Raw genomic sequence first — 22,916 nt, 5'->3', positions numbered from 1 at the left:
TGCCTGCCCTTTGATGGATAAGGATAAGAGGCTTATGGAAACTTCATGATGGGAAAGACTGACAGAAGGGGAAACTGGATCCTGTTCAGATGGGCAGGGCCATGATCAGTAAATCTTTAATCCAATTTTCTGTTGATGGGTGGGGCTGTGTTCCCTCCCTGTTGTTTGACCTGAGGCCAAACTATGGTGGAGGTAATGAAGATAATGGCACCTCCTTCAACAGGTCCCATGCATGCACTGCTGCACTCAGTGACCCTGACTGTGCAGCAAGCCACCTCCAACCCTCGCCTCAGCCAGAGAATCCTGGAAAATAAACTAAAAATGGTAAAAATACAGGCACACACAATCATAATGGCTAATTCCACTAGTCATTAGAGTTCTGATGTCACATATCCTGTCTCTGGAGAACTCCTGTGTGCACTCAGAACATAACTGAGCATGGAAATAACATTTAGAGTTGTTGTGAAAAGAGTTTTGACCTCTTGGATCCTCTGGCCCAGTGGGTCTCTGGACTTCAGGAATTCTCAGGGCACACTACAGAACCAGCATTTTAAACCATTGGCATGGTTGGATGTGAAATGATAAAGGGACCCTTGTGTTGACACGGGGTTTAAAGTTTCACTTTTACATTTCTTGCTTGTTTCTTTGATTTCTCTTGAGAAATCTAGACCTGAGAGTTCCCCTTTTTTGTTAAGCAAATATTTCTGTGTTGCATTCATTCTTCCCTCATGGTGCTCTGTGATCCAGTGTGGTCCTAGACTTATCCTATTTTCACGTGGAAACAATTGGTCACCCACAAGAGTATCATGTCTCATATAAGTTTATGATGTCTATCCAGGGCTTAAAAATCAGTTCTGAAGATATTGATAATCAGAGGAAAGACCATCTCATTGTAATTAAAGAAGTTGTCATTGGTGGTGGTGATCAGTCGCTAAGTCAGGTCCAACTCTTTGTGAGCCCATGGACTGCAGCACGCTAGGCCTCCCTGTGCCTCACCATCTCCCGGAGTATGCCCAAGTTCATATCCATTGCATCAGTGATGCTATCCCACCATCTCATCCTCTACCATCCCATTCTCTTCCTGCCCTCAATCTTTCCCAGCATCAGGGTCTTTTCCAGTGATTCAGCTCTTCACATCAGGTGTCCAAAGTATTGGACCTTTAGTTTCAGCATCAGTCCTTCCAGTGATTTCTGCATTGATTTCAGCATTGATTTCTCTTAGGATTTTGGACTGGTTTGATCTTTGCTGTCCAATGGACTCTCAGATGTCTTCTCTAGCACCACTGTTTGAAAGCATCAGTTCTTTGGGACTCAGCCTTCTTTATGGTCCAACACTCACATCTGTATGGGACTACTGAAGAAATCATGGCTTTGGCTGTACGGGCTTTTGTCAGCAAAGTGATGTCTTTGCTTTTTTTTTTATGTCTTTGCTTTTTAATGTTGTCTAGGTTTGTAACATTAATTAAAGTAGTAGCATTCATTAAAAGTGTTTTTAAAACCATGGTCTCTAGAACACACAGTATTATAAGGCATAATTAAGTGTAAAAGAAGGTAGATATACATTTTCTTAATAATATATTTGTATATTGAAAAATAGTCATGTATGGATGTGAGAGTTGGACTATAAAGAAAGCTGAACGCAGAAGAATTGATGCTTTTGAACTGCAGTGTTGGAGAAGACTCTTGAGAGTCCCTTGGACTGCAAGGAGATCCAACCAGTCCATCCTACAGGAAATCAGTCCTGGGTGTTCATTGGAAGGACTGATGTTGAAGCTGAAACTCCAATATTTTGGCCACCTGATGTGAAGAGCTGACTCATTGGAAAAGACCCTGATATTGGGAAAGATTGAGGGCAGGAGGAGAAGGGGCCGACAGAGGATGAGATGGATGGCATCACTGACACAATGGACATGAGTTTGGGAAGACTCCAGGAGTTGGTGATGTACAGGAAGGCCTGGCGTGCTGCAGTTCATGAGGTTGCAAAGAGTTGGAGATGATTGAGTGACTGAACTGAACTGAACTGATGTTGAAAAAATAATTATTGGTAAAGTTCTTATGGAATATAGAATATGTAATAGAAGTTGAGTGAATCAAAATCAGTAATACTAGGCAATGAAAAAGTAGAAGAAATGAGACACACTAGTTTACATCTCTTCATGAATGACAGTGACATGTGAGATACTCTAAGCTGTGAAGGACTAGTGAGTTTCAGGGGAGAGGAGGACATGGAACTGATTCTCTGAAGAAAGACTTTGTACAAGTTAGTCAGAGTTGTATTCTCACATTCTAATAAATCGAGACTTTGTTTTCACATTTTTCAAATTGGGCTTCTGCCGCTCTGAGCCTCAATAATGAGACTTGTCAAAGAGCCAGGCATTTGAAAGTTGACGGTCAGTGTGCGTTTGTGTCCCATTCAATGACCAAAAATCAGTCAGCATCCACAGAATTTGGACAGAAGACTGTAATAGATAAAACGAAGATGAAGACTGCAGCGGTTTTCCCGGTAGGGAATTACTCGCTCCATCAGCTATGCAAGTCGGAGCTGCCAGGAAACAGAAGAAGCAAAGAAGGTAATGCAGAAACCCAGAGCACTCAGCTGTGGGCCACCTGGGCACACCCTTACCGTCCTTCTGATGGTTCCAAATTAGATTTTGTGGCAAAGTCTACCTTGTGCTGACTCCTTTTATGCAACCTGCTGCTGCTGCCACTGCTAACTTGCTTCAGTCGTGTCCGACTCTGTGCGACCCCATAGATGGCAACCCACCAGGCTCCCCCGTGCCTGGGATTCTCCAGGCAAGAACACTGGAGTGGGTTGCCATTTTCTTCTCCAATGCATGAAAGTGAAAAGTGAAAGTGAAGTTACTCAGTCGTGTCTGACTCTTCACGACCCCATGGACTGCAGCTTACCAGGCTCCTCCATCCATGGGATTTTCCAGGCAAGAGTACTGGAATGAGGTGCCATTGCCTTCTCCGTTTATGCAACCTACAGCCAATCAATACCTCTTAGCAAGGTGTTTGCATTCTCCCTCTGACCATAGTAATATAATAAATAATAGAGTTAGGAAAAAGTAAGTTCGTTCAGGCTGGTATTTAGCATACACCTGAGAGTGGGTAGCAGGATTCTGTTTAGAACTCTGAGACTAGTTGGGAGACTAGGTAGCCATCTAGAGACTGCCTTCTCAAAATGGGACTTCGTAGTGATGTTTTTATATGTCTGTCAATTCATAAGTATTAGTTATGATTATATTCAGTAGAACTGCAAAATCAACTCTGATACCAAATAGTAAAATATTTCTTGTGTTTTCTGTGACTTCGTATTTTTTAGAATTGACTTTCCCAGTGGGAATGGGAGTCATGGGAAATTTGCTATATAGTACCTCATTCTCAGCTGTGTCCACATACTATATCAACTTGTTTTAGTATTTGTAATGAATTAAGAGTTCACAAGGGAGCTTGGTATAAAGGAGTGGTGTATCACTTAAACGCAGTATATAGAAAGTCAATTCTAATTCTACTAGGATGCCCAGTCTATTGAGTAACCATGTCTAAGAATGTATTGTCCATAAATACTAATTAATTTAGCATACGGTCAGGACTATGGTAAGAAATCATGCACTGTTTCTTTTTTCACTCCTGTACTTTTTTCTTTTCTATCCTCACCTTGCATTTACAGAATATTCTCAGTTATCTCCTAGAATAGTGACTACAGGCTCTAAACTCACCATGTTTGTCTTTTTTTCTTTTAATCTATACAACTGAGTTGTTTGCTCTTGTTTCTCTGTGAGCTTGGTAGGTCCAAGAAAAACAAATTCAAATAAAATGCCTACAGGAGTCCCTTCAACACTGGACGATGTGAGATAGGAAAACTACAGAATAGATAGAAGCCACTTCAGTCAGTTCATGTGGATCATTTTCTTCTCAGTCAATACATTTTATAAAATAACGAGCAATTATTTTATCCTTCAGGGTCCCTGGATTTGTACATTTATTTGTTTCTTAAAGATTTAGTCTATACTGTACCCTAAAAGTTTTATACCTTAAATATTTCTGTAAAAACTCCCTCAGTTCAGGCCTGCATCACCTTGTTATTCCCAGTATTAATGCCTTCAGATTCACCTTCCTCCGGTTATTTTTATGCCCTTCATATTCCTCCCTCCCGTGGTGTTTAGAGCCACCAGTCTCAAAAGCAAATGTGACCATGAGGCACTCTGAGTCACATTAATGTCTAGACCTCTTAAGGCGCCATTGATGCTCTCATAATCTGCCTTCTGCCTGACCCTTTATCTCTAGCCCTTTCAGTCCTTTGCTCTAGAATTCTGAACTGCTGCTGGCACCCTCGTCACTTGTCCCTGTTGTTGTTCAGTTGCTCAGTGGTGTCTGATTCTATATGTGGCCACAGCACACCAGGCTTTCCTGTCCTTCACCATCTCCTGGCGCTTACTCAACTCACATTCATGGAGCTGGTGATGCCATCCAAACATCTCATCCTCTGTCATTCCCTTCTGCTCCCGACTTCAACCTTTCCCAGAATCAGAGTCTTTTCTAATAAGTAAGCTCTTCGAATCCGGTGGCCAAAGTACTGGAACTTCAGTGCCAGCATCAGTCTTTCCAATGAATGTTCAAAACTGATTTTGTTTAGGATTGACTGTTTTGATCTCCTTGCAGTCCAAGGCACTGTCATGAGTCTTTTCGAACACCACAGTTGAAAAGCATCAGTTCTTGGGTGCTCAATCTTCTTTTTGGTCCAACTCTCATATCCATACATGACAACTGGAAAAGCCTTTGTTTTGACTAGACGACCTTTGTCAGCAAAGTAAAGTCTCTGCTTTTTAATATGCTAAGTTTGTCATATCTTTTCTTCTAAGGAGCAGGTGTCCTTTAATTTCATGACTGCATTCACCATCTGCATTGATTTTGGAGCCCAAGAAAATGAAGTATGTTTCTGTTCTCATTGTTTCGCCATCTCTTTGCCACGAAGTGATGGGAATGGATGCCATTACCTTCGTCAGTCCCATCCCTTCACTTTGGACAAATATCTACCCTGTGGTGTGTGTGCTTCTCTCCCCATCTTGCTACAGCCTGAAATGCTCTCCCTCTCCTGCCCTCTGTTCCCTTGAACTGTGTAAGTCTGCCCTCAGGCATTATCATCTCTAGAAAAGCCATCCCTGACACATTTTTCTACATTTTTCGTTAAACTACAGTGTCTAGTACTGAGCGGAAACCCGAGAAATAATTATTGAATGAGAGACACTGGGGCTCTGTATCAACCTAGAGGGGTGGGATGGGGAGGGAGATGAGAAGGAGGTTCAAAAGTGCCGATATATGTGTACCTATGGCTGATTCATGTTGAGGTTTGACAGAAAACAACAAAATTCTGTAAAGCAGTTATCCTTCAAAAAAAAAAAATTCTATATTTACCGAGATGACTTTTAAGAGCTTGTCCTCTGCAGTCTAGGAGCCAAGAAGATAGGCATATAAAGGAATAATTTACTGTTCATGTCTATATCTATCACTAGGAAAATCTAGAAAGATACACTAGAAAAATCTTTAAAGTACTAAGGTAGCCACAAGGAAAGGCATACCTCTTTATCAGGGGAAAGATGGCAGTAATCAAAGGCAACTTCACAAAGAAGGTTGAGCCTTAAAAGATGAAAAGTAATTTGTCAGAAAACTAGAGGGAAGCATTTCAGATGAAGGAACTGATTAAAGCTAAAAAGCAAGAGGAATTTTGTAAACCCTGAATAATGTTGCAGTTGATGGTTGGCATGTTGTTAAAAAGGTCCTGTTATGAAGTAGAGAAGAGAATGTATGGTGACTTTATATGTCTGTCCTGTATTTTGTTTGGTTTCTTATTGCTTTGTTCACTGCTGTTTGGATTGCGAAGGCAGTAGCATCCCACTCCAGTACTCTTGCCTGGAAAATCCCATGGATGGAGGAGCCTGGTAGGCTGCAGTCCATGGGATCGCTAGGAGTCGGACACGACTGAGTGACTTCACTTTCATTTTTCACTTTCATGCATTAGAGAAGGAAATGGCAACCCACTCCAGTATTCTTGCCTGGAGAATCCCAGGGATAGGGGAGCCTGGTGGGCTGCCATCTATGGGGTCGCACAGAGTTGGACACGACTGAAGCGACTTAGCAGCAGCAGCAGTGACTGAATCTTTGAGCTGTTTGTGTGCCTGCAACCTGGTGACAGCTAGTATTTCCCAAATGGTTTGTTGAAGTTTTTAGGTCATTGGAAGTAGTTCTTAAAGAAGTAAATATTCAGCTGAAGATTAAGATTGATTTAATGTCATTTCACACAATGTTTTAGATCTATGTTTTAAGTGAGGATTATGTCTTTTATCTAAACATTCGAAGTAATATTAACTAAACATGCAGATCTGTCAAGAGAACTAGACTTGGAAATGATAACAGAGGAAGAACAAGAAAAACTTGATGAAGATGAGAAAACCATGCACAGGTATGTAAAACTGTAAATTTCAATATCTGGTGTAGTACTGTATAAGAAAATGTATATCAAACAAGGCAAATTAGAATGGAAAGATAAGTTAAAGTCCATCACGAATGAGTTAAAGTGGAAGTTCAGTGAAATTTTGTGAGGAATACCAAATTACCGTTTCTCCTGAGGAAGATCCACTAAGTGATAACCCTAAAGAAGGAGCAAACCAAAAGGAAATATTTCCTAATCTTACAAATAATATACCTGATTGTGAGGAAAAAGGTGCATTTGGAATATCTGTCTCTCTAGTATTCCAAGCATTTCCTGAACAAAAAGAACCCAGTCTCAAAAATGTTTTTCTGTAGTCTGTAAAGTCTGGGTCCCTTGGATAGGCTCGTGGGTCATCTTCAAAGCTTTGTTTCCCTGAAAATAAAGTAGACTTTGAAAATTATCAGCTAGACATTGAACATGTGTTTATGAAAATTGAGGAGAGTTTTTGTAATGATACAGAAAATAAAAAAGTAGGGGAGCCGGTAGTTATATTCGAAGTGAAAGACCAAGAGATTGATAAGCAGATGTCACAAAAATGAAGCAAGATCCCACTAATCAGAAATTAGACATGGGACAGGCATGTCATTCTAGTCTGTGGCTTGTCTACTCTGGTGAGATGAAACATCGAATTCAAATAAAAATTCACGTTCCCCTTGCTGTTGTTAAAATACTGATCTGAAAAATAAAGCAATACAGGACTGGTTCCAGAAGCCACTGCATGCAGATAATTGCGGTGCTAGTGACAATAAAAGCGTGGAGCCCGAATTAGAAAATGGGAATTCTTCTCCACCTAATAGTCACAGCGCATCTGAAGTGCATGTAAATTAAGAATTAGAGAAGGATATGTTTAAGAATGAAATAGGCATGTTTCGAGTAGAGTTGCTGGCTCTGGAAAAAGATAAAATTTAACTTCCGAAAGAGTTTCTCATTTTCTCTTGCTTTGATTTTTCTCTTTCTTAATGATGTGGTCCATTTTGATTTTCCATTTATGAATAAATTGGGGTCATCCAAAGAAGTAATTGTGTAGAAATCGATTATCTCAATAACAGGAATTCAGGAAACTATTTTCATGGCTTTTGTCCTTCAATCAATTCTAATATCTAATTCTTCTCCATCAGTCTTCATATGGACTGGGAAACTCATTTAGCTATGTGCTATGTGGTCTTCTGAGCCAGAATAAGCACCAAGGAAATTGCTTAAGAAGAATAATCAGCTAGGGTTTTGTGTCTTACCCCCCCCCCCCCCCTTTAACTCTGTTGGGTTAAATATAAGTTATATTTCCATAGAATGGGAAGAATGACTGAGAGATGAGACATGAACATGTGTTCCCTCTAATCTCTTCATTGTGGTTGAATATGTGTGATCTTCTCTGCTTTCCGGAATCGCTGGGCACTTAGATTTCCAGTATGGCTGCTTCAGCATCTTTTAAATAACAAATACATGTGCTCCCACATACGCTTTAATCAGCACTCTCAGATGTTTGTTTTGAGACAGACCTTTCCATTATGTTGTTTACTAAAATGTAGAAAGTTTTGACATGTGTGATTTTGTTACATAGATAGTGTGTATGTGTGTGTGTATAAAAGTTGCTCAGTCATGTCCAACTGTTTGCAAACCCTTGGTCTGTAGCCTGCCAGGCTCCTCTGTCCATGGAATTCCCCAGGCTAGAAAGAATACCAGAGTGGCTAGCTGTTCCCTTCTACAGAGGATCTTCCTAATCTAGGGCTTGAACCCAGGTCTCCTGCATTGAAGGTGGATTCTTTAATATTTGAGTCACCCGGGAAGACCATATGAGCAAAAAAAAAATTAAGTGTTTCTCTACAAAGGAGAAGACTGAGTTCTGAGATGCTATGAGATTTTTCTTTTTTTAAGTAATAAGGTTTTTTAAATTGTTCGTTTACTCTTTTGTGTAAGAGGTGCTCTGACTGAGTTTGAACAGACAAAAAGACAAAAAAAGAAAGAAAGAAAGAAACAAACAAACAAAAAAACTCTTATGTATTCTCCTGTTTAAAAAAAAAAGGAGATGAACCTTACCCCCAACTAAGGCATTGAGTTACTGTGCCAAAGTCACACTTTTAACTTATCTGATTAATCTGATGAATTCATTTGGTAATATATAACATTTGACATTCCAGAATTGTATCATCTCTTCTGGTGGCATAAAATGCTATGGAGTGCCTGTTTAGGGGCCTTAAAGAAAACCTTGAACATTTTTTGATTTTATTGCTGTTTTTGGTAAATAGTGAGGCAATACTAGGAAATTATTTCTATACCCTCTAGCTGTAAGGTTTGGTGGTTATTGAATGTGGAATTGGGAGGCATTACTTATATTCCAGAATTCCACACTAACTAACAACTCCTCAATTTCATTCTGCTCCTTGTGTTTTGGTAAACTCTGGTTCACCTTGACTTTTTTTGCTATCTCCCAGATGGAAGTGAAAAATGAATTGTAAAAGGCAGAGGGGGAAGAATAGCTTTAGTGCAGAGAGAAGAATGTTTCCTTTCTGAGGCATGAAGGTGTCACATCCTCTACATCTGGCTGTTTAATGGAAACTCCAGGTGGTAAAGACCAAAGAGGACAGATTTTGTGTCTTTGTCTTTGTATTTCTCTGTCTCTGCCAGTCAGATGGGGAAGACTGAATATTAATAATTGCATCTTATTAAGAAAGCCAATTTTGAAATTTTGGGAATTTTGTTCTTTTCCTCAAACAGAAAGGAGCAGATTTTACAAACATTTCAGTGACTTGTAAGTGATAAAATTAAAATAAACACAGAAATATTTTTATCACTTAAATTCAGGGTGAGCACTGAGTCAAATAATAAAATTGAAAACAAAGATCTTTATAATCAGTACATAGCAATTATTCTTAGTGTTAAACTTCCATTAAAGGTTGAAGAAGAAAAGAAGCACAAAAGTAGTGAAGTGGAAGTATCAGAGAATGTATGCAATGCTGCTGATGAGAGTGGATTGTTTCAGCAGAGAAAGTGTGGAGGAAATAGCAACCAGGAGTTTCCTGCTATGCAGAATGAGGGTTCTGATAGGTAATCCTATATCAATATTTAACAGCACGTCCCTTGTTATTTTCCTATAAAATAATTTCTAACTTGAGCTAATGTTTGTGATGTACAGATTTTATATTTTACTAGAGATATAGTTATTTTTTAATACTCTTGTTCTTATTTACTAGAGTTCCTTTGTTAACATACCACCATGTTACATATTGGAATATTCTGGATTTGACTGCATACTTGTCTTAATCAGTGTGTTGTATATTTAAATTTGTTTCATCGCTAATGAACATCCTTTCATCTCAGTTTGAGGACTTCTTTCAGCATTTCTCATGAGGCGGGACTAGTGGTGATGAACTCCATCAGGTTTGCTTTGTCTGGGACAGTCTTTATTTCTCTTTCATTTCTGAAAGACAACTTTTCTGGAAAGAGTACTCTTGGCTGGCTGGTTTTTCTCTCCTAGCTCTTTGAGTGTGTCCATGGATGGAGGCGAGATTGCATTGGTGGCGGGAGAATTGATGAGGCATCGGTCTTTCAGCCATGATGCCACTGTCGCCACATCATGCGGGTGGTTTAAAAGTGAACTCTTCTCCCCTGGCCAAATATTTCCTTGGTTTCTTCTTTCATGGTATACATGCCTCATGTCATTTAAAATACCACCTAAATTAAGTGTGGCTTTTCTCTGTGAATTCTCTTTTTGACTTATTTTTGGCTGCGCTGGGTCTTTGCTGCCACAGTGCTTGGGCTTCTCAGTGTGGTGGCTTCTCTGGATGCTGAGCGTGGGCTCTAGGGTGCTGGCTTCAGTAGCTGTGGAGCACGATTTAGTTGCACCATGGCATGCAGGATCTTCCCTGACCAGGAATGGAACACCTGCCCCCTTTATTGGTAGGTGGACTCCTAAGCACTGGACTACCAGGGAAGTCCCTAAATTCACCATTATTATATTTAGTAGCAAAATAAAAAATATAATGTAAATCTACTTATGACTCCCATGTCTAAGAGTCAAGGCGCTTAGCCAGTGGACTCCAGGTTTTCAGCGTAGCCCTTGAGGCTCTTCTCAGTGTCTTTCCAGATGCATCTCTCTACTTTCTTCCATGTATTTTGTGCTCTTCCTTCCAGGTTTCTCGGAAACAACCCAGATGTCCTGTGCCTGATGTTTGTGCTCACATTTGAGTCTCCAAGTAGAATGATTTTCTCCCTTTTCTGTTTCTCATGACCTCCTCTCTTCACTTCTGCAAATCCTTCCTTATTTCACTTATTACTTTCATATGTCGTTTTATACATCATAATTGTATCATAATCATATCTGTGTTTGAAAGAAGAATTTGTTTTCTTGCATATGGTTGGTACTCTATAACTGTCTTGTGAATTAATCAATGACTTAAGATGGGTAAGAGTTGGAATTTTATAAGAACTGATTGTTTTTTATTCTTTACCAGTTGAATTATTAGAAAACATTGGCTTTTTTGTGGACTTTTTAAAGTAGCTATCCTGGTGTGCACAGGAAGGAAGTAAAGAAAAAGAATGATGACAAATGGACACCGGAAGAACGTGTGATTGCACCAATATTTGAAAAGACTGATTCCTTGACTGGTGGTCTGCTGCACGTGAATGATGACAGCATTTTAAGGGAAGTGGATCAGGGTGATGACAGGTACATTCTCCAGATTCCTTGTTTGTAGGGGAAGAAATATTAACACTGAATACTTCTTCTGGAAATAGAGCAGCAATATACAGTGCTCAGGCTAAGATCGCTCAACTCTAGTGGATGAATACTGCTCAAAGGTTAAGGTGAGGACCAGTGCCTTTGGCCAGAAGTCATTTCAGTAAACAGTCCCCTTGGAAGCTGGACTGTAATGAATACATGTAAACATTCAGTAGGGAATGTTATTGGGACAGGAAATGAAGAACTGGATGGTAACTGAAGAGGAATGTGGAGTTCACAGGTGTTACTTGTTTTATGTTAAGAAGGGAGCTTTTAGAGTATGTATGCTATTGGAAGGAGAAGGCAATGGCAACCCACTCCAGTACTCTTGCCTGGCAAACCCCATGGATGGAGGAGCCTGGTAGGCTGCAGTCCATGGGGTCGCTAGGAGTCAGACACTACTGAGCGACTTCACTTTCACTTTTCACTTTCACTTTTCACTTTCCACTTTCATGCATTGGAGAAGGAAATGGCAACCCACTCCAGTGTTCTTGCCTGGAGAATCCCAGGGATGGGGGAGCCTGGCGGGCTGCCATCTATGGGGTCACACAGAGTTGGACACGACTGAAGTGACATAGCAGTAGCAGCAGCATGGTATTGGAAATGAGCCAGCAGAGGGTGTGTTTATTTAGTTTAGTCTTGTTTGCATTTCCAATACTAGGAAGCTTATTGATTGTATGACATTATCTTTAAACTATTACAGTAAACTAATTGTACATAATACTTCTGTTCATGTATAGTTTTATGGTAAGGGCTTGTTCATTGGTTCTGAAGTGTAATATTTCTATGTAATGGAATATGCAGATGATTGCTTAAGTTAATTCTATCATATATAGATTTTCAAAAATTATGTAATTGTGAATTTACAAACACTTAGGCTGTACTGAATAGGATATGGTCATTCCTTGATGATTCTAGTTGATAGTAACATGGTGGGTAACTATGATTCTGTAAGGTGCTCTGAAACATCACATCATATTAACTTCATAGTTGTTTATAGATTTCAAGGAAAAGGGGAAGATTTTGTTTATATTCAATAGAAAAACATTATTAGCAGTCTTTCACAAATTATTCCTTTTGCATGATAAAGATTTAAATGACAAAACCCGTGCTTCCTTTACTAAGCGTGTCATTAACACATATTGTGTGCTCAATACATGTATGTCAGATGCATGAAGAAACAGCAGAATGGATGAATGAATGCCTATTGATGAATTTCTTTACAGAAAACAAAACTTTATTGACAGTAATTTGCAGGCTTGCCTACCTCTGAAGTCTTTTTAATTTTTGAGAAATATGTTTTAAGATTCAGAAATCATTACTTATAGCTATAGCTAGACCTGAAATAATACCATAGATTCATTTGCTATCATATTACTTTAAAAGGCTTTTCAATATTACTTTCTCAACATATTTTGGAAGAGCAGTGTTGAAGCCAGACTTCCTGGGTTTGAATTCTGGGTCTGTTGGTGACATGCTGAGTGGGCTTGGGCAAGTTCCTCAGCCTTTGTGTGCTCCATTTCCTCCTATACCTATCTCCCAGAATGACTGTGAGGATTAAAATGCCTTTAGGACATGTCAGGTGTTTCTAATAATGCATGGCCGATGCATAGGACATCCTCAAAAAGCTAATATCTTGGTTATTCAAATGGATTTCTTTCTTAGAAGGACTGAAGGAATACCTCCCAGATAGGTAGTATTGCCATAAAAGTTAGTTCTTATGGAAAAGGACAGGTGCAAAAAACACTTGTATACTGTTTCCTATCACACAACACAAGTAACTTTATGTTTTTCCTTTCCTTGGATCTAACTTTAAGACTTTATTAATATTACTGATATATTTTCTGTGTCCTTTAATGCTTCTTTTATTTATTTCTGCATCCTTTATAGACAATTACTTGCCAATGCAAAGAGTTTATATAAAAAAGGAAAGTTTAGGTATTGTTTGTATTTTTGAATATTTAATATTAGCCTGAAAAGAATCATTTGTTCTTTTAGGTCTGCAAGGAAAACACCGTATGAAAAGAAGAAGGTATAGTAAAAAAAAATGAACTTTAAAAAATATTATCCTTATCGAAAATACTTTGTCAAAGGAATAGTGGTAAAAAAGAAAATCATCCTTTGTTGTAGAGAAGTTTACTTTGAACACATCATTTAGAAACACTGTTGATAAAGTTATCCTTTTGATAAAAATCTCTTCTTTTAAGAAATGTCTGTTTTTGTTTTGATACGGAGATTTATCACCTCTGTACACTTGGTGTATTTATACATATTTTAAGGACATTGTGAAACAGTATTGTTTACGTGTAGGTCAAAGAACAAATCAATTATGTGAACAACTTGGATGACTTAACTCAGTCGTCCGAGACTGATTCTGAGTATGGTGATGTGCTTTACAAATTCCACATTGCAAGAACCTCTTGACGTGGGGTGTAAAGGTAGGACCGCAGTGTAAATGTTAACGGAAAGCCTGTCTGTATATAGAGTAGTGATATATGCACACCTTCTCAGTACTGCTCTAGAACCAGGGATATGTTACAGTGCTGTGTGTAGGGAACAAGGTATAAAGAAGGTTGAGAAGTGCTTGCAAACGAGACTCTCAACCAGGGCTGAACATTCTTGCAAACGAGATGTTCTGCCCAGTGTAGGGAACTAGGTTTAAGGAAGGTTGAGAAGTGCTTGCAAACGAGACTCTCAACCAGGGCTGAACATTCTTGCAAACGAGATGTTCAGCTAAGAATCCTGTTTGTTCCCGTGGGAAAAGAACATTTCTTGCACACAAGGATGTTTCTCTGATTCCTCAAAAGGAACAGACCCTGGGACAAAACGGATTCTAAGTTGATAAGGAAGTTCCCCAAAACACAGTCTTAGCTGCAGTAAATAAGTCAAGGTAAAGGTTATCTCGCCCTGCGCCTGCACACTGTATAGTCTCTGAATCATAGTGCTTGGCAGCTTGCCCTGTAGGTTGTTGTGCTAGGGATATAAAATAAAGTAGCTGTAAGAAGCAAGTGTTAAAATATAAAGATTCAAACCACTCTGCAGTGTTGGTGTTTCATTCCGTCGCCAGCAGCTGTGCATCTCAGAAGTTTCTTTTGCATTAAAAGGACATGAAAGTGAGTGTATACTCTGAGCCACAGGCCTATGATCCTCTCACTCACTGTACCTTCTGTTAACTCTTCTTTCCTATGCCTCCACCCACGGTCAGGTCAGCATCATTTTCCTCCGAGAGTAACTGAAATAATGTCAGGACTTCTTTCCCTGCCACTCCACCTGGCAGAACCTTGGTCTGCACAGCAACTGTAATTATTGCCTATTTTTAAACATTCAGGTCTCATCATGCTACCCCCTTGCTTCAAGCCCAACTGTTGCCTCTCTTTGCTGCCTGGTTAAAGGTCAAAATTGTGTAGTTCCATCTGGTTTTAGTTTTCACCCTTCTTTCTACATGAATTCTAGAATCAGCTTGTCCGTTTCCTAAAATGTCTGCTGGTCTTAACATTTTCATTTTCCTTCAGTTTAAAATACTTTGTACTTTCTCTTTTCATTACCTCTTTGATCCAAGGGTTATTTAGATCCGTGTGATTTAGTTTCCAAATATTGAGAGTTTTCCAGAGATCCTTCTGTGCTCTTGCTTCTCATGATTCATTAGGTGCATCCAGAGGGGCCTTGGGGCTAGGGCTGATTATTTCCTGCCTTGGAAGCAAGACCTTGCTGACTACCCTGTTCATTCTGCTGGTACCTAGGAGTTTTTCCATCCTGGCTCATGAGAAAAGATAGAATTCCTGGGACTGAGTGAGCACCAGTCATATGTTCCTATAGTCTTTTCAGATGGTTTCTCCCTGGTCTCAGGTGGTTTCTCCCAGATGGGCGCTATTCGTTCCTCTGTTGAATGCCCGAGGGACTCCTCCTCAGATCTCCAGGGTCCTTTCCCTCTCTGTTCCTCTCTCTCCTCTCTGCGGTTCTGATCTTTGATCTCTGCCCACTTTGGTTTCACCAGACTATCAGCTTCATTACCTCCTGTCAGGGAGTCTGGCTGACTCAGCTTCCATTCCTTCTCTCCATGTTGGGGCCTGGAAATTCTGTCCAGGCAGTGAGCTGGGGCATTCCTTAGGCTAACCTTGAGTGTTTCCATGATCATTGTCTTTCGTTCCCTGAAGTCCTTTGTCATGAAAATCATTGTTTAATGTATTTTTTCGGCATTGTTTTTGCTCACTCCACTCAGGAAGGTAAATCAGTAGCTGTTCACTCTGTCTTGGTTAAAACATATGGCAGCTGGAGACTGTTCACAGGGTTGTTCCTCCTACTCTACTTACTACTTCCTGCTCATCCTTCATTTCTCAGTGTGACATCTCTTCCCCAGGGAAATCTTTCCTGGACCCAGTCTATATCAAGTTCTGCTATGTGATCATAGAACTCTCTTTTCTTAGAGTATCTATCTGAGTTCATATTTATTTTATTTGTCTTTGTCTGCTACTAGGTTTCAAGCTAAACAAGAGCCAGGGGCATCTGTTTTATTTGCAGAGCTTAGAATAACAATGTCTTCCACATTATAGACCCTTAATACTTGTTCAGTGCATGGATGAGTGAACGTGAAAGGCACAGTCTTTTACACTCAAAAATTACTCACATAATTTTTCGTTTGTTTCTGTCTTTGTTTTCTTCATCATGCAGATTCTGTTAGCTTGTTGAAAATTCAAGATACAATTCTGTCGCATGAAAGATTAGTAGATTTTCAAAGAAGCCAAAGAAGCCACTGTGAATTACTTAGAGGAGAATTTTACAGAATGAAAAGTAAGGTTCGTGGGCTACAAAAAGAGCTGTCAGAAACCAAAGAAGTGAAATCACAGTTAGAGCATCAGAAAGTGGAGTGGGAACATGAGCGCAGCAGCTTGAGGTACTGTACACCTCACTTTTAAAGAAATATTTGAACTATTGTTTGCTTTAATACTGCAGAGACATAGACGTGTTATAAGGACTAACTTATCCTCTAGGATTTTACAGAGGAGAAAGTGTTATTAGTATTGTGGAATGTGAAATTCTTGGAAATAATATATCAAGTTCTTAACACTAAATGCTTCTAATACCTTAATGTATATTTTTCCAAATCATCATTTTCATGACCATACAAAAGTCTGCCATAATGGAAACCCCATTAAATATTTACCAAATTGACTTTCAGTTGTTTTTCACTTTTCTGTGTTCTATTTAATACTGCAAGGAACACCTTTTTATAAATGCATTTCTACCTTTCTAATTATTTTAACTACATTTTCTTTAATAATATCATATAATTTGGTCAAAGTATGAGAACATAAAAAAGATCTGTGATCTATATTTCTAAACTATTCTTAGGAAAGTTTTTATTACTTTACATTCCCACCCATAGATTTATGAATTAGCCATTTTTCTCAAGAGAAAATGAAAACAAAATTTTATGCAGTTTTTTTCTTAACCCTCTGTCTGAAAACAGTGACCATTATTAAATGTTTTTCATTGTATTCCTCCCCACGTTTACTATTTTAAACATTGTGAAGAGGGAACGAAAGTTATTGCAGCAGTGAATAATCTCATGATTTTCTAAGAAGAGGTTTAAATTTTGCAGATTCACCTTAAAGCAAGAAGAGAATAGAAGAAATGCCGAGATGTTATATGAAAAAATGAGGGAACATTTAAGAAGAAAAGAAGACCAATATAATAAAGAAGCTGAAGTGAAACAGCACTTAGAACTCACTCTCCAAGCAGTAGAAATGAAACTGAAGCCTGAGAGAAATAATCTGAATCAGGTAGAGTAATCTTTAGTGAAAATTTCAAATTTCTAACATGATTTTATCAATATTATTCATAATATCCCCCTTTTTTTAAAAAAAATGCCATTTATTTAGTGTCATTTTGTTCAGTGTTATAGGAAATTTTAGGTTAATTGTTAAAAACAAAACAAAAGAAATTCAGTTCCCAAAGAAACAAGGCTAGAAATAAGAATTGTATGATCCTGACATGCTGGGTGCACTTTTTCAAGCAGAGGGAGGAAGAGGTCACGTCAGTACTCACACAATAGATCCTGAGAAACCACAGGGTTGAGAATGGTGTAGAAACTGGAGGTTAAGCTCTCAGCCCACCTCAGGCAACCAATCCTTCAGCCTCGACAGACCATTCGTGAGTGAATAGGTCTAGAAGAGAAGGGGTGCTGGGAGGGACCATCATGCCTAATTTTACATCAGGTTGCCTCTGGCCTTCAATCTGGCAGGCGGCTGAGGGTCGTGGACCCCTCTCCCTCTGTGCCCATCACCCTCCAGTCCACCTGCCCCATGAACAGCTCAGAGCTGGCTCCAGCTACCCCAGCTGAGTCCTCAAGGACAGGTGTTAACTGGCGTCCTTGAGAGGTGCAGGAATTTTTTTCCAGCAGTTGGTAGAAACCAGACACTCTTGAAGTTGGTTATCCTTCCTTCTGCAGAGTTCTCAAGTGGCATCTCAGAGCAGAGGTATATGCTCCCACACCCGATGTCCCTCTCAAACATGGACTGGGTCCCATCCCCAAGGTCCTAGCAGCAGATCTCCCACAACGAAAAGCTCTCGGGAAGAGCTTGGGGAAGTAGTATTTGTAATTCAAATCCATTTGTCTAGAGCAGTCAGGTAGTGACATACAATGGCCTCATCCAAGGAGAGGCCTTTAATGTTTTCCATAGGAATCGATCTCAAATCTTTTGTGACTATCTTGGTGGAGCCGGGCCCCTGATTGTGGTTTAGGCAAGGAAGACCGTGTGTGGTCCACCATTGACTGTGCTACCCGACCAAGTCCCTCTGCCTTGGAGTGAATGTGTCGGTCACTCCATGCGTATCATCACCTTCAGTGTCTAAATCAGAGTCCGTTTTTGGCTCCACTGTCATTTCTTTAACCAATACCCTGTCAGCGACCTTTTCACATCATTTACTGTTTTTCATTTTGTAAAAACTGCAACATCAGTTGTAAAAACACTTTTGAACACTTTAAAAAGTTGTTTCTTTAGAACAACATATAAAAGTGCCTCCCCCACACCAACGGGAGAAAAAAAAAGAGAACTCTTGCTACCAATTAAAGATATTCTGGGTTTTGGTAATGATTTCACTTCCTCGATTGATCATTAGGTTAGTTTATCACTTCCCCTGATGGTAAGGAGGAAGCTATAGGCAGTTCAGAGACCACATTTTGAATGTCATTCTTCTGCTTGTGAGAAAATGAGCACTCTGCTCTGTGAGTGTCTTATTTCAGTACAAGGAACTTTTGAAAACAGTGATAGATATGCCATAATATATATTTAGTGATAGTTATTAACTGTTTTTCATTGTATTTTCCCCATCTTACTATTTTAAACATTATGGACAGATAATGAAAGTTATTGCAGCAGAAAATAATCTCATAGTTTTCTAAGAGCTTTCTAAATTTTACCTTATTTACCATTAGTGTATGTACCATGAATGAAATAGGAAGCTTATTTTGTATTGATGTGTTTGTACTAGAGACATGTGTTTTGGTGTAAGAAGACTAGTAGAGTCCAAAGACATGGCGAAAAGGCTGCAGCTTACTCATATTTTTAACTTTTTCCTTTCCAGAATCATTACAGCGAATGAGTTAATTAATATTTGTACAACTGCCTAGTACAGTTGTTAATAGGTGTAATTCTTGTAATTGCCTATTAAAATGTTAGAAGGCAGCATATTCCCAAGGAAAAACTTTTTGTACAAAATTTAGTCTATTTATACAGAGGTAAGGCTCTTACTGTGAAATAGATGTATAGGAGGCATCAAATACAGTGTTTATAAACCTAGAAAGTGGTGTTGTTTATTGAACTATAGTTCATTAACAATATTCTGTTAGTTTCAGGTATACAGCACAGTGATTCAGATATATATATATAATATATATATATATATATTATATATATATATATGTGTGTGTGTGTGTGTGTGTGTGTGTGTGTATTATATAAATGGGGCTTCCCTGCTGGCTCAGACTGTAAAGAATCTGCCTGCAGTGCAGGAGACCTGGGTTCAATCCTTGGGTTGGGAAGATCCCCTGGAGAAGGTGGAGAAGGCAATGGCAACCCACTCCAGTACTCTTGCCTGGAAAATCCCATGGACGGCGGAGCCTGGTAGGCTGCAGTCCGTGGGGTTGCTAAGAGTCAGACACGACTGAGCGACTTCACTTTCACTTTTCACTTTCATGCATTGGAGAAGGAAATGACAGCCCACTACAGTGTTCTTGCCTGGAGAATCCCAGGGACACGGGAGCCTGGTGGGCTGCAGTCTATGGGTTCTCACAGAGTCAGATACGACTGAAACGACTTAGCAGCAGCAGCCTGGAGAAGGAAATGGCTACCCACTCCAGTATTCTTGCCTGGGAAATCCAATGGACAGAGGAGCCTGGCAGGCTATAGTCTGTGGGGTCGCAAAGTGTTGGACATGACTGAGTGACTAATACACATACACACTCACACACACACTCACACATACACACATATTCTGTTTCAGATTCTTCTTGCAGAATATTAAGTGTAGTTCCTTATGTTGTACAGTACATCTCTCTTGGTTATTTTATATCTACTAGTGTGTATATGTTAATCCCAACATCCTAATATATCCCTTCCCCTACCCCGCTTTCCCCTGTGGTCACCATAAGTTTGTTTTCTGTGTCCATGAGTCTCTTTCTGTTGTGTGAATAAGTTCACTTTAGATTCTACATATAAGCAGTATGATATAATGCTTGTCTTTGTCTGACTTACATAACTTACGGTGATAATGTCTAGGTCCATCCCTGTTGCTGCAAATAGCATTATTTCCTTCTTTTTTATGGCTTACTAGTTTTCCATTATATAAATATTCCACATCAGATGCAATTTTTAAGTGTAGTCAGATCTATGAATCTTTTATTTTAAGCCTTCTGGGTTTGTTGTAGTTCAGAAAGAAGCCTTTCCAGTTCTGAGCTTCTTGAAAATTCTCTTGGGATTTCTTTTTTACTTTCGTGGATTCATTGTCTTCCACTAAATGTTTGAATCTTTGGGAATTTCTGCTTGCATAAAGTCTGAGGATTGAATTGAACCTTATTTTTCCCTGTTGGAGACACACTTGGTGCAGTCTTCTCATTGTATGGAATGTCACTTTATTGAGTACTAGCTAAAAATCTCCTTTGTTTTACTTAGGTTTCTGATAGTTGTGAAGAAGCAAAAGACCTATTGCACAAAAACCACAAGCTGCAGGATGAACTTCCCACGCTGAGACTGGAGATAGATGCACTGAAACATCAGCACCGGGAAAAGGAAGAGAACTATTTTGAGGACATGGAAATTCTCAAAGTAAAGGATGATGATCTACAAAAGGCAGTAAAACTGAGTGAGGAAACGTTAACAAAGACTATATCCCACTATACAGGCCAGCTTAATGCTCTGACAGCTGAGAATACAATGCTAACCTCTAAGCTGGAGAACGAAAAAGAAAGTAAACAAAGACTGGAAACGGACGTGAAATCCTACCGTTCTAGACTGGCTGCTGCCTTACACGATCATGATCAAGGTCAGACATCAGGAAGAGACCCGGAACTTGCCTTCCAGAGAGCGAGAGACTAGTGGTTATGCTTGCAGGACAAAATGAAGTTTGATGTGGCTAATCTAAGCGATAACAATGAGAAGCTTTCCCAGAACTATCTACAGTGGAAAGTATCTTCAATAAGCTGAAAATCAAGCTGCATCACACGAGAGATGATCTTAGAGAAAAGACTTTGATGTTAGAACATGTCCAGAGAGATCTAAGCCAATCAGAGTGTCAAAAGCAGGAAATTGAACACATATATCAGAACGAACACAGCAAAGTGAATACATACCTTGGAAAGCAGAAATCCTTAGAGGAGAGATTATCTCAACTCCAGAGTGAAAAACGTGTTGCTCCGACAGCAACTGGGTAATGCACGAAACAGAGCCGACAGTAAAGAGAAGATGGTCATTAGCATCCAAGACCAGTTTCAGCAGATCGTGAGAACACTTCAGGCCGAACGTAAGAAACAAGGTCTGATGCTAGAGGAAAGAAACAAGTAGTTGATCAAGGAGTGTAATCGTTTAAAAGAGAGAATGTATTGGTATGAAAATGAGAAAGCAGAAGGAGAAGTGAGTATCCAGAAGGAGAAATAATTCTCAGACTTCCTGAAAGAAAGTTCAAAGTGATTCTTGATTCTGGCTAAATGTTGAATCTAGTTGAGTATAAAAAATATACAAGCTGTGAATCTATGGTCTCTAAACCAGCCTAAAAGCATAACTTGTATCCAGAAAAAAATACATAAAGCCATAAAGAAAAACACAAGAAAGCTACACACACACCAGATGCAAATAAGCTCAGGGGAAGGGCACTCAATCTGCCCCGGGTGGGGAGCGAGTTGATGACATCCACGGGAAGCAGGCAGGGATGGAAACTGCAGATCCAACCACTCCCCTGGATGAGGTGTTTCCAGAAAGGGCTCTGGGTCTCTGTCCAGAGCGGGGGCCCGTTATCCCTGCAGGGGTGGGTCAGTCATCGTGGGCATCTGGGTCTTGGGCAGGAGGCAGGGCAGGCTCTCCCTGCAGAGGTGGTGACTCATCCCCTGACTCGGGTTCTCCTGCCAAAGCCCGAGCAGGTACAGGTGCAGGTGGAGGTGGATGTTCTCATTAAGGGCGTGGGACATCGGTGCCTGTGGCTGGGGGTCCTGCAGGCACAGACGTCCGATATGCCCAGTGTGTTGGCCAGTACCCAGCTGGCCCAGTGTCTTTGGGAAGGGAAGTCTCAGGTCTCGATCTCCCCTCAGTGGATCCCTGGGTCCTGGACCTGTAGCACCCACTGCTGTAGGGAGAGGACTTGGAAGTGGAGTCTGGTTGTAATGAGAGGCCAGTGCTAGAGCTGTGAGAGAAGAGAAGGTTACCCATCGCCAGCATTTTGATGTGTGTATACGGGGACAGAAAGCTTCCCAGAGAATCACAAAGAATACCCAGGATAGGATGCATTCTGACTGCAGTGTGAAAGATGGGTGGTGTGAGGCCAGGCTTTGTTCCAGGCCCAGACCCAGCTCTAGGGGACTCCTCCCTGTGTAGCTCAGCACCCCCTCTCCACACACTCACATGCACAGCCCCAGCCTCTTCACCTCTGTACTCTGTAGTGCTGTGCTCCAGGTCCACCTGATGCCTCTGAGGCAGGGGTTCTCAGGGCTCAGGGTCAGAGCCGGGTGTGCTGAGCTCCATAGCAGCCTGAGACTGGGCCCCGGGGTGTGTCCTGGGTGGTGTGTGGAGCAGGCCTTCCCCGCTTCCTCTTCATTCCCAGTTGGGCTGATCCCTCCATGGGCACGCTCACCTGGACCCTGCACTGGGCTTCACGGGCAGGGGGATGGTGATCCGACACTTCCCTCTGGGAGGTTACTGGAGTGCCCCCCTCATCGGCCACATCAACTGGGAAGCTCTGAAATGACACTGAGTGTCAGCCAGCCCTGCCTGGTGTTTACTGACTTGGGCCTGACCAATATGGCGGCTGCTTCTGCCTGCTCGAAATTCTGCTGCCAGCAGAAACATGTGTCTGCTCAGGTACCCACCCTGGACGAAGGAGACCCCCCTGAGGGTGTGGGGTCTTCCTGGGCAGCCGGTGCTTCCTGGACTCTCCCCATTCTGCCTAGCCTGCTCTCCCCTGGTGTGTGGACACACCCAGCCCACAGACTTCTGAGCCACATCC

General features: G+C 40.6%; 1 pseudogene; it reads left to right on the top strand.

Moving 5' to 3' along the window:
• The window catches only part of LOC128058276 (ankyrin repeat domain-containing protein 26-like), a 60,608-nt pseudogene extending 39,217 nt beyond the window's left edge, over positions 1-21,391 (top strand).
• Positions 21,392-22,916: the final 1,525 nt, after the last annotated feature.

This window comes from Budorcas taxicolor, chromosome 13 (assembly GCF_023091745.1).
Source record: "Budorcas taxicolor isolate Tak-1 chromosome 13, Takin1.1, whole genome shotgun sequence".
Lineage (NCBI taxonomy): Eukaryota > Metazoa > Chordata > Mammalia > Artiodactyla > Bovidae > Budorcas > Budorcas taxicolor.
This window is presented reverse-complemented; position numbering and strand designations above follow the sequence as displayed.